This window comes from Dermacentor variabilis, chromosome 1, assembly GCF_050947875.1.
Source record: "Dermacentor variabilis isolate Ectoservices chromosome 1, ASM5094787v1, whole genome shotgun sequence".
Taxonomy (NCBI): domain Eukaryota; kingdom Metazoa; phylum Arthropoda; class Arachnida; order Ixodida; family Ixodidae; genus Dermacentor; species Dermacentor variabilis.
This window is the reverse complement of record NC_134568.1, coordinates 72,604,341-72,616,443: the sequence shown is the minus strand read 5'-3', so window position 1 is coordinate 72,616,443 and position 12,103 is coordinate 72,604,341.

The window sequence follows — 12,103 nt, the reverse complement described above, 5'->3', positions numbered from 1 at the left end:
TATTGTTTTAGGCTTTTTGGATTTAATGTCTCGAACCTGCCGAATGAGTCACGAGGAACGCCGCATGAACTTTGACCGATGGAGGTTCTTTAATGTGCACCCGACGCACGGTACACGAACGTTTTTGCCTTCCGCCATCATCAGAATGCGGCCGCTGCGGCCGGGATTGAACAACTGATCTCGTGCTCAACAGCGCAACGTTATAGCAGTTATCACGTTATCACTTAGCTACCGCGGCTACTAGAGTTTGCTTTCCTTCTCCGAAATAAACGCAAGCAGGTTTGACACTTGATAATAGCGTACTTGGCAGAGTCTATATGGAAATCAGTCGCCATCGCTCGTACTCCGGCCAAGGCGGCCGCATTTCTACGAAGGAGAAATAAAAAAAATACATCCGTGTGCTTATAGATTTAGGTGCACGGTAAAGAACCCGCGGTAGTCAAACTTTATCCGGAGTCCCCCACAACGGCGTACAGCGTAATCAGATCGTGGTTTCGGAACCTAAAACCCCATAATAAAAAAAAAAGAATCACTCGTACTCGTGGCCAACTGCCAATCTCCTGCACATACGCAGTTGCTCAGAGCTCTTACGCTGCACCAAGCCGCGTACGGATGCTATCGCTTTGGTATAACTCTGCACTGGCGCTGAAGAGCTCAGTTTTTCTTAAATTGTTATCCCAACCTAGCACTGATTCGTAGCGTCGTGACCACTGAAACAGCACTGTCAATATACCAATGATGGTGTCTGGATACCTGAGAGACTAAATGTATAACAACCAGCCGTAGTTGCTCAGTGGCTATGGTGTTAGGCTGCTGAGCGCGAGGTCGCGGGATCGAATCCCGGCCACGGCGGCCGCATTTCGATGGGGGCGAAAACGCCCATGTACTTAGATTTAGGTGCGCGTTAAAGAACCCCAGGTGGTCAAAATTTCCGGAGTCCTCCACTACGGCGTGCATCATAATCAGAAAGTAGTTTTGCACGTAAAACCCCATAATTTAATATTATAATAAGCGCTATTGCAGCTCTTGGCAGCACTTTGCATCATTCGTTCACGATCGAAGCAAAAAAGAATAGCTGCGATAGCTCAGCGGCTGTAGCTTTATGCTGCTGAAAAAGAGATCTCGCATTTTTGCTGCCGTGAAATGCAAAAACACGCTCGGTGTGCTTACAGCTCATGCGAAGAACACTCATGTGCATTACCGAACGCTAAAGGTGGTCAAAACTAACTTGGAGCCGTTAACTATACGGCTACTTGTTCTTTTCTAAAGTTCTCACAAATCGATTCCTGTTGATATATTCACGCTGTATGTACCCGGGCTACTCCACTTTTTGTATTCTACATCAAGAAATTAAATAAGTTATCTTAAAGTGAAAAAAAAACAAGGCTACCACGATGAAGAACTCAAGAAATGCGGAGAGTCCACGCCGCTATAAAAAGGCGGGATGAACTTGTTTCTACCCTCCATTAAGGAGTTAAAAAATTAACTAGATTTGGAGGTTTTGCGCGCAAAAACCACGATGTGATTATGAGGCACGCCGTAGTGAGGTTCCCCCGATTAATTTTGGCCACCTGGGTTGGTTAACGTGCACTCAATGCGCGGTACAAAGGCCTTCTCGCATTGAGCCCTTGAGTCCTCTATGTACTTATATGAATGGAAGCTACATCAGAAGGTAAAATACACCACTGCCCACTTTGTTTGGCAACCTCACTTATCGTTAACGCGTATCTAATCTTGTGTTTACTAAGAAATCTGCTGCTCAGCACGAGGTGGTGGGTTCGATTGACTGCATGCGGCGGGCGCATTTAGGTGCATACCCAGCTTTTCTGGACACGTACCAACTAGTGCCCCAAGCGGCCCTAGCACGAAGCTAGCGCATTTTCAATGGAACGAGCGGGTTTTTCGCGAATAAATAAAGCTGCAGGTCGATTATTGAAGAAGGCAGATGACAGACATGTTCTGGAAGACAATCCACACGAGCAAACTGCAGTGATCACGCCGTGGCAAGCAAAAATTTTGTTCCCAGAGCGGTTAAAGATTAAGCAATGGAAGCCTATAGAAAGGACGAAAATGTGCACTCAAATTTCGAGAGACAAACGATAGCTGTAATAAGACTATGGCGTCTATCGTGATAGCTGCTGCATTGTATGTAGTCCGAAGACTCAGCTTTCGATTGATGCCTACATCGATTCTGTTCTACATCGTAACAATGTTCCCAAAAGCGATTTTTGAAACACAGTCGTGCAAGTTCACGTGGTATCTATAAAAAACCAGAGCCGTATCATCGGCGGAAACGTTGGAAGCGGTACCCGAGCGGACTAATCACTCGTACCTAGCGTTCTGTGTCGTGCTGGCAGCGGTTCGATACTGTGCTGTGTGATACTTTCTTTTTTAACACCACGTAGGACTGAGTTCGACAATATCCCACTAGATGACCGAAACACAAAGCTCAAGATTTGGTTTCAGTGTTCTTTTTTCAGGAGGGCTCTTCAAATATTATATTTTCTATTTTTACTTCCCAAAACGTAGCAATGGGTTGCTTATTTGTTAAATCATCGATTTTATTATCAGATGTTATTCCTCGGACAGCATAAGAACAAACATGCGCATGTCTTTGTGTTTTGTAAAAAAAAATGCTATCGTGTCTTGTAGCATGGACATACTCAGGAATTCTGGACATTGCACCTTCACCATCCTGTGGAACATCACGACAATACACATGCGTAGCTGAATGGGCAAAATTTTAAACAATTTCATTTTTATATAATAGCTGAGTATCAACAAGTTTCAACTGTCTGCGCCAAGAGGGTAGTCCTTTGTAACAACATATGCGTTTATGGCACTTAGTCGGAACATTGGTGGTGCGTTGAAGCAGTGTTTTGGTCGGGTATGGGCGGTTATGTGTCACGGCAGGAGCAAATTATTTTGCACCCTCTCAGCACGAAATTTGAACCGTAAAGCGATTTGTTACAGTTGGAATTGGGAACGGTAATTGCAGAGCGTGTGTCATTCAGTCTCTTTGCACGCGCATCTTTTTGTGAAGGAACATGGAGGGAGAAAGAGTGTATATAGGTGTGCACATCTTGAGCGTACGTGCGTGTGTACTTGCATTTGCGTGAGCGCGCGTGTTGGTGCCTTAGTATTTGAATATGCATGCGCACGAGTGCCTGTATGGGTGTGCGGGCATAGGCGTGTTTGTGTGTGCGTGCAGTTCCGTGTGCGTGCGTGCGTTCAATTTTGTGCTTCTGTACATGCGTGGGCGCGTGTAAATGCGAATGCGGGCGAGCATTTGCCGTTTCTCTGTGTGTTTGCGTTTGTGTGTCTGTAAGCGAGCGAGCTAGCGAGCATTTCGCCGTTTGCACCTACTCTTGGGAATGAATGGGAAGTAGAGTTTATTTAAACCCTTATTTAAATATATGAGACAAGAGCGAATGACATTGTATTTATAGCGTTATCTCTTTCTCAAAGCGAAATCGATGCAAGCAAAAATGGAAAAAAAGAAGGAAAACGCAGCTCCCTTCCACTCTGTGAATAAGTATGACGAGCGAAGCTGTGTGTGTGGGCCCCTTTATGGGGAACTGCATTTCCGCCGCGGGTCGGCCCGGCATTGCATTATCTTCTGGATTTTGTTCTGCACGCAGACACGGTAGTGGGGATAGTAGCCGTTAGCGGCTTCGCTGTAAAAAAAATGAGAAAAGAAAAACGCCGTCCCAGATTTCGCCACGATTGAAACATCACCATCGGCACGGCTCCGTGAGCAGCTACCAAGCTGTTAACTTTCGTTATCTTCCTTCCCTCAGCGGCAGCGCATTGTCCTGATGCCAGCGACGCGCTAAGTCTGCCCCATCATTGCGGCATGCATCGCTTCTGCGACCAAGCAAGCTTTCGGCGGCACACGTTCACTGCTATATTGACACTAAATCATTGAACTGCTTGCCTTCGAAAAAACAGCATGAATAAAAATCGAAAGCGGGCTAGCCACAAGGAACATGCTCACGGAGCCATACTATTGATGACAGCATCACAAAAGGATAGGTGCGGTCGGGTTCACTTTACAGGTTTGCAAGGATTGACTGACAGGCTAGTTGGTTCATTATCGCAAAAAGAACAGCGCTTCAAGTGGTTAGCGCAGTGTGTGTGTTGTTGCTGCTTTGCGTCCCGTTTTGCGCTGTTCTTTCTGTGACATTACAGATGTTCATTTCGTGCCTCAGGTACGCTTTCCTAGAGCGTTTAATAGAAAAATTTTTGTTCTCATAGCTCTTACAGAAGCATGTTTAATCAAAATTTCTCATTTTCTTTAGCTACCTAAGATCAACTGAAAATTGAATTAACTTAGCTTCGTTAATTATGCACACAACTTCTTAACTTGCTCCGCATCCGGAGGTTACCAATCTGAACACTCGAGTGATAAAATGATGTCACCAATACTTCTATTGGTTTAATAGTTTTGTCTGATGCAGTTAAAATCAGCCGACATATTGATGGTGCTGTAGGGTTCTTGTAAAGCAAGTGTGAAAGCTTGGACAGATTTTCTTAGCGCGAATCAAGTTTATGAGCTTAAGCACATGTGCTCAACCATGCACTTCTGCCTTTATAATGGACTATTCTACGTTATACAAGAAGCACCTCAGCGTTACGGTACATCACACAAGGTGTGCGAGAACATTGTGCGCGCTCCCGATTAGATTTCTGAGCGTTGATGTCTTCAGGCTTATTTTCCTGGCATCATCGGGAATTAAAACAGCTGCCTGGGGGAGAGCATTGGATACATTTTCAGTACTTTGTAACATATGGATCAGCACGGACATTTACGTTAGAACGAGGAATACTGAAATATGAAGATGAGGGTATTGCTTCATGTATTTTGGCTGTCTAATGTTAAGATATAAAGAAAAAGCACTGGGATTTTGTGACAAATAATGCTGTCATATGTACAGTGCCGTGAAATATGAGCTCCGACAGAGTACTCGTGGTGGAACTGGCCCCTCGACTACAGGGCTACATTGAACCACAAGATGCTGGCTTGATAGATGCCTGTAATTAGAAAGTGTTTAGCTCTTGAATTTTTGGGATGTCGGCGCCGCTGTGCAGCCTTGGCGGCTCTTTTTACCATGAGTACTATGTTTCAGCGAATATTGAAAGCAACTGTACACTATTTCTTTCTTTTGGGGGGAGGGGGTTTGAGCTTTCTTTAGCGTCTAACCATTGTTCCAAAGTTATCGGTTAGCTCAAGACGCGCCTGCATGTGTTTCTAATATCCAGTATGTTGTCACTGATTCAATAGCGTAAGGGCGTTATCTGATCATATTGCGCGCGTGAAGCGAATACTCGCGTACATTCTCCATCACAATTCAGGACCCGATTGCAATGTACGAGCATTCCACTCTGATGAACCGGTGCCTTGATCCGTAGATTAGATTCAGAGGAAACACTACTTTGAGCGCAGCCATGGTTGTGCTTTTAGTATTGTTTTCTTTTCCAGCACAACCTCACCTTATAGTGAGTTATATTCGTGACTCACTCTTTTGGAGCTGCCTTGTTCTTCACATGACAACAACTCTGCAGTATCGACGTGCTACGTCTTCATTGAGTGAACACTGGGAAATGGACTAGGACTTTTGTTGGGCGTGTGCGTTTACACATTTACCGCAACAATTTATTTTTCATAACTTACTTTTTAATTTAGGAGGCTGTAAAAGACTGCAGCCTTACATTAACAGGACGTCTTAATAACGCAGAAAATACAAATGCTTATTAGTCGGCTTTCTCCTCAATTTAAGGAATTTCAATAAAGATATCCTTATGATAATTAATAGCCTATCCGCTTGACAACGTTTCATCTGACTTCCCCCTTTGCAAGCTGATACCAACTTGAAGGTGGTTCGTATCGTTGGCCCTTAACATATGTCCAACCGCCAAACAAACGGTTATTCCGAATTTTTCATTTCAGGAAGGCGTGTTACCCTCCTGCCCTTCACTCCCGTTCGCGAACACGCATAAGACGAAAGTGCTGCATAAATAGCATCGTTAGCACAAACACACGAACTACCGTAACTCATCTCGCCTATATCGCTATCATTCAGGATTAGATAAGCCGTGTATGTTTTAAATCGACGCATCAAGAATCTGAAAAGAGCTGCATGCGACCAGCCCAGCTAGGTTTCTTTCATTTCGTACTTTGTCCTAGCTGCTAATACAGTAGCTCACGGAGCAGAGCACTGACTGTGGAAGTGGAAGAGAAGGTGCTCTAATACTGTCTCGTCACCCACCGAAAGTTGCACGCTGCGCTGCTGGCCATTCCTAGAAAATTGTATATGCGACGCCCAGACATTTGCAACACAGCAACATTGTTTTGCGATAGGAGAGTCCAGGCGAGAGAGAGGGTGGTCATGGAGATGAAGACACGCTATTCTCTGCAGCAATTTAGGAATGACTGAATGAATGCCTTCCTTTATTGAGAAAAAAGAAGAGCAAACATCGGTGGAAGCACGTCTCAGCACATCGGAAAAGGAGCGGGGTAGAAGAAGAGAAAAAGCTGGAGTGTGGATGGCAAGTGAAGTCGCAGTTTAGGGTCGAGATAATATAAGCAAGAGTTGGTGAAACCGGTTGAATTCTAGTGTAGTATGCGATGTGGCGAGCAAATTATTGGAATGACAGCCCAGCATCCGTCCTTTGCGGTAGTATATAACCACCCGCCACTCTTCGCAATAAAGGTTTACTTAAAACCAATCTTGCAAATTAGTTACTAATCAGCGATACCTCGCCGCGTATTCCTTAGTGGCAGGCTCTGTTGATTACAAGTGCGCTGTCGCGACAAGTTACAACCATACCGTGACGATTGCGATTACGGTTGCCACACTAGTAACGCTTGCTCTTGCGGGAATACTATAAACATGGGTTTACTGCATAAGTTAGAGAACAGACAGTTTAGAACAGCATTTCTCTCCTTACATACGCTCAACACAAGCACCCTTGCGGTGCGCGTCCCTGCAAAACACAGACGCGAACGCAAACATAAGAACGCGTTAGAAGGCAGGGTGCCGCCTTAGGCCTCGTGCCAGACATATCCAAGCTAATAATATATTAGCAACCATGCTGTCGTTTCTATACAAGGAGGTTATATACTTAAACTTCTGGAGTGCCAGTCCCAGCCGCTGCCTACGGGAGCGCGTGGAGCCGCCGGTGGCCATATGGCTAGAGGAAAAGGAACGCGGCTACAATGCGTGGCTGTGGTATACTTGCAGCGCTCCCTGCGCTTGCGCTTGTGCGATGAGAAATAAAATTAAACCGGTTTAAGAAGTATATCAGTCTGCCATTATGTGTCGGTGTTGTAGAAAAAAAAAATGTGTCAGGGTAGTGGGTGCCTTGTGTTCTGTGTATTATAAGTTGCGAGAACTAAAAAACAGTCGTATTTTCTGGTTTCATCACTCAGTAACATGCCGCGTGCATCGGTAGTGTGACGCCGTTTCTTCGATGCGTGGTGCCGGCCCGTATTGGCACCGACATGGCCTTGAAATCTAGTATCCTTATGCCATTTCTTAAAAAAATGACTGTTTGTGTGAATGAGCGTTGAAGTCGCTGATGATGAAGCTGCTGCTGCTTTAAAGTTATGAATGAACGTTTTGGTTTACACCTAGAAAACAATAAAGAAATACAACAGTAGGTCTCATTTTTGTCCAACGTTTCAGTTTTAACTGAAAAGAGTCGGTGAAAGCAAATTTACAATAAAGCCAAGGCGACGATCTGCACGCAGCCGCAAGCCTAGATATATATATATATATATATATATATATATATATATATATATATATATATATATATATATATATATATATATATATATATATATATATATATATATACATCGCTCCAATGAGGCTAACCTGCCAAAGATAAGGTCAGGTGCCAGCTAGCAGCTCAAGCAATCTTTACTTTTTTTGTTTCTGCGTCCGTTCTGCCTGCGTCGGCGACGAAAACGAGAAGTGGGAAGGCAGAAGATAAACCGAAATTGGTGGAGGGAGGTACAGTGGTGGAGGGAGGCACAATGGTTAGCGGGCTCAGCTCCCGATTGCACAATGCTGCGAATACATGGGCTCGAATCCCGCTGGTTTGTTTGTGAAGACAGCTTTCTGTGCTCTCTGGTGACGGCGATGCTCAGGATGAGGCGGCAGCCTGACGACAACGGTTGCCGTTAGCGTAACAGAATAAGCGGGCGTGCAAGGTCACACCTAAAGCCGAAAGTATATTCAGAGGAAATACAGTGAGTATGCTCCTGTCGACAAAAAAAAAAGTGTGCTGAACAACGAGTGGTGTTGTTGAGCGAGGCTGTAGACAAATAATGCAACCAAGGACAGGACCACGCTGCTATCCCAGTGCGGAAATGTACATCGACAGCATGTCAACTAGCGTGTAACTGATACTCCATTAAGGTCTTTGCGTGTTTCTGTTGTGTGTAGCACGAGCGAGAAGTGTAAGGGATCGCACTGGAGAGAAAGCGGTGAGCAAAGTCCACGAAAAGTACGCGAGGATGGCCATATTGAACGTCAACGCGGTGTTGAAGAAAGCCTAGCTGCTGCTTTAGTTGCTGAGGTCGCCAGAAAAGCTTGAGTGGTAGCATACCATTGGGTGTAATTGGTAACCGCAGCGATAGACACACACTTTGCTGGAATAAACAGAGGAAAGAGGCCCAGTGAGCTGGACGGTCTTTTCGAGCTCTGGCATGGTTTGAAAACTGAATGTGGTGAAGTATGACGCACAACGTAGTGTATGCCAATCTAAATGAATCAGTGTGGTCATACTTGCGCGACACGGCATGGTTGCCATGGAATTGCAGCGATGACAGTTTTAATCGGGCCCTTGAGAATAAAAACGAGCACATCAGGGACGTCCGAGGGACGTTTCTATAGTACAAGATCACATCCGCCCCTTCCCCCCAATAGAAATATAAGATTGCGAATAGGGGCATCAGAAGATCGAGTACTACGGTACTTGTTGATCTTGTCCAGGATGGCGTCAGCGTTTCATTCAACGTTTATTTCTGAGAAAATGAGTTCAAGTTACGTTTATTTGCATCCCAATGGCGGGCGTAATCAGGCAAAAATTGGACGAATTTCATTAGAGGGTGCTTGAATATTCTTTGTAGATTACGCACGGCAAGTATAGCAACAATACAGCAGTATTAGAGAATATAATTCGAAAAAAGTTCATTTATTTATGCAGTCTAGTAAAAAGGAAGTACCTCCACAGCTGGGGAGGGCGCCAATAATGAACTGGCTGAAGAAAGAACAGTGTTGTAGGTCTAGTAAACTGGATAGACCATTCGCTTCTTGGCAACAGGATAAGGTTGCTCCTGAAGGCAGAAATATAACTTTTTTAAAGTAAACCTTTCTTTGCTTCATCCTTCTACTTTTCATTCGACCTTTCGACTTCTTTCTTCGACTGCCGCGATGCGATGTGTCATGTGAAGCAATGACAATACTCAACCCTCTCACAGGTCACAGACAATAGTGCACAACAACGCCTCAAGCAAACACGGCTCGCTGTATGTTGTGTACTACGCAGACAAATAGCAGTAGTGCACGCAAGGATACATTTGCCATCAACTGACTACTCTCATATTGCACTATACGCTGAAGAAATCATACATTCGCAGTCAGGATTACTGCTAATTAATGCAAATCAAGGCTAACAGCACAGAAAGCTTCGCTTAGATCGAATCGCACAGTGCGTGGGATCCGCACAATTTTTTTAGACTGTGAATTTATATGCTTAAGAATGGCGCTCAATAATGCAATATTTTCATTCGTGGTGAGCAAAAGCGGCTGTCGTGTCCACGGTAGAATTTATTTAAACGGCTTCAATCACATGGCCCTTACATCACTGCCAACTTCTTTGGTATCGTAGTCATCAAAATAGGATACAAGTGACAGGGAAATCAGGAGCTTGATGAACGGCAAGGAGGCAGAAGCTTGCACAGGATCTCAGGAAAATAACATGACTTTTTGAGCAGCGTGGTCAGGGGGCCGTGCTATGGTTTGAACATCTACTAAATATCCCCGAAAATATGAACAGAGGCCGACAAAAATGTGGGCCTTTTGGGAAAGGGGAAACCGCTGGAAATCTCAGGGCAGCATTAGCTTAAATATAAAAGATAACCTAAAAATAAAAAAAAACGTAACGTCGACAGGGTAGCCAAATTTTGGCACAAATAAATTGGCTGTTGAAGCAGTTCAGCTGAAACCCGATGCTGCGAAATAAAGTGAGCATGTCGGCAAGTGCTGAAGCGAGGTCAAGTAGGTCCTATGTCCGTCGCCAGCACTCGGGAGTGGTCAGGCGACTGCACGTATAAGCGAGATGCCTGGTCGTGAGTCATTACAGGGTGATTCGGGTCTGAAATTTCGGACGCGGAGTCCATCACATTAAATACAGTGCACTCTACGGTGTCATTCTTCAATGGCTGCTACCGATTCTTGGGAAATGAGGATGGAAACAAATTGTCTCACGTGCTGACTGTAACCTTCTTCGAACTGCCAACATTCCTTACCCGCCGTAGTTTCTTAGGGGCTATGGTGTTCAGCTGGTAAGGACGAGGTCGCGAGATCGAATCTCAGCCATGGCAGCCGCATTCTGATGGGTATGAAATGCGAAAACACACGTGTACTTAGAGTTAGGCGCACGTTAAAAAAGCCCAAGTGGTCCAAATTATTCCTGAATCCCCCACTACGACGTTCCTCATAATTAGATCGTGGCTTTGGCAAGTGAAACCCCATAATTTATTATGTAACATTCGTTAAGGTTGTCCTTGACAGTCGCATAACTCTTGAATACAAGTAAGTGTCAGGAGTTGTGCATGAGGTCTTTGGGTATGTGGGTAGCCTTTATGGCGTTCGATACCTGCTAGCCTTCATAGCAGCTATATTATAAAGGCGGAACGGCAACATGGTAGACAGTATGGAGACAGACAAATCCCGCATATGTTACTGCACAATAATTTTAAATAGCAGTCTTCCTTCACGCAAATGGATAACCGTGACAGAAGACTACTTTGGGAACTAACTGCAAGTAACCAAAGGTGCACTTGGCTCGGTGAATAGTAAATGTGGCATAATATTGCGAGCAGCTTCGGCCATTGCATGCTTTCAAACGACCATACAGAGACAGTTTGTACAATTCTTGCGTCTTGAATGTTTGCTCAAGGTGCAAAATCAACATATCCGTGTTGGTTTTGCAACCTGAATACTTAAGCAAATCTCGACTTGCAGCTGCTGCGGCAGCGCATGAGTGCGGATAGCGAAGTCGCTTCGGAAATAATTGGGGCCACCTTAAAGGGGTGGAGATATGATAATTTTCGTTCTTGCGTTCTTCAATTCAAGCGTTGCGTAATGCTTCAGGAAGCAGGATACACACCACGGGATTCATATATACCGATAAATAATTTAATAATAGCATTATTATACCGAGCGATTTCGGTTTCGGTTTCTGGGCTCCGGGTGATGCTATGACGTCATAGGAGAGGAAACGCAACACGGCTTGGTCGCGTGGGTCACAAAAATAGTGACGTAAAACCATGCTGCGTCGTCTGCTCGCGCATACGCGTGCTCTGCCAGCAGTAAACAACTGGCGATTCGAAGTGCCTGTCGCGATTATTATAATTATTGCGAAGAGCGACAGCAACGGTAAGAAAATATTGCGGCTTGTGAGAGTCGGTGATTCATTCCGAACCACCGTAAGCTTTAACTTTGAAGTGAACCGGAAAAGGCCTAGCGACGATATCGGCGACGCCGAACGATCAGAGGTGGTGAGGCTGCCGTCGGTGCCAAAGTGTCCACTCCTCGGTCGCTGATTGGCCACTTCGCCGTGCGGCTGCCGCACAAATGAGTCCCGGGCCCGTCCTCTCTATGGCAAGGAAATCTCGCAGTTCGCGAGCAAAACTGCCATCGCACGGGGCCTGCGAACGGCAAGCGGCGTGCGGTGAGTTTCCGTGCCGGTAACGTGGACGGACGTTCACCTTGAGAAAGGCCAAGCGAACGAGAAACCACTCCGAGCTGCCGAACTATGCGACTATGCGAGGAGAGAAGCTGACAACACGAACTACGCATATTCT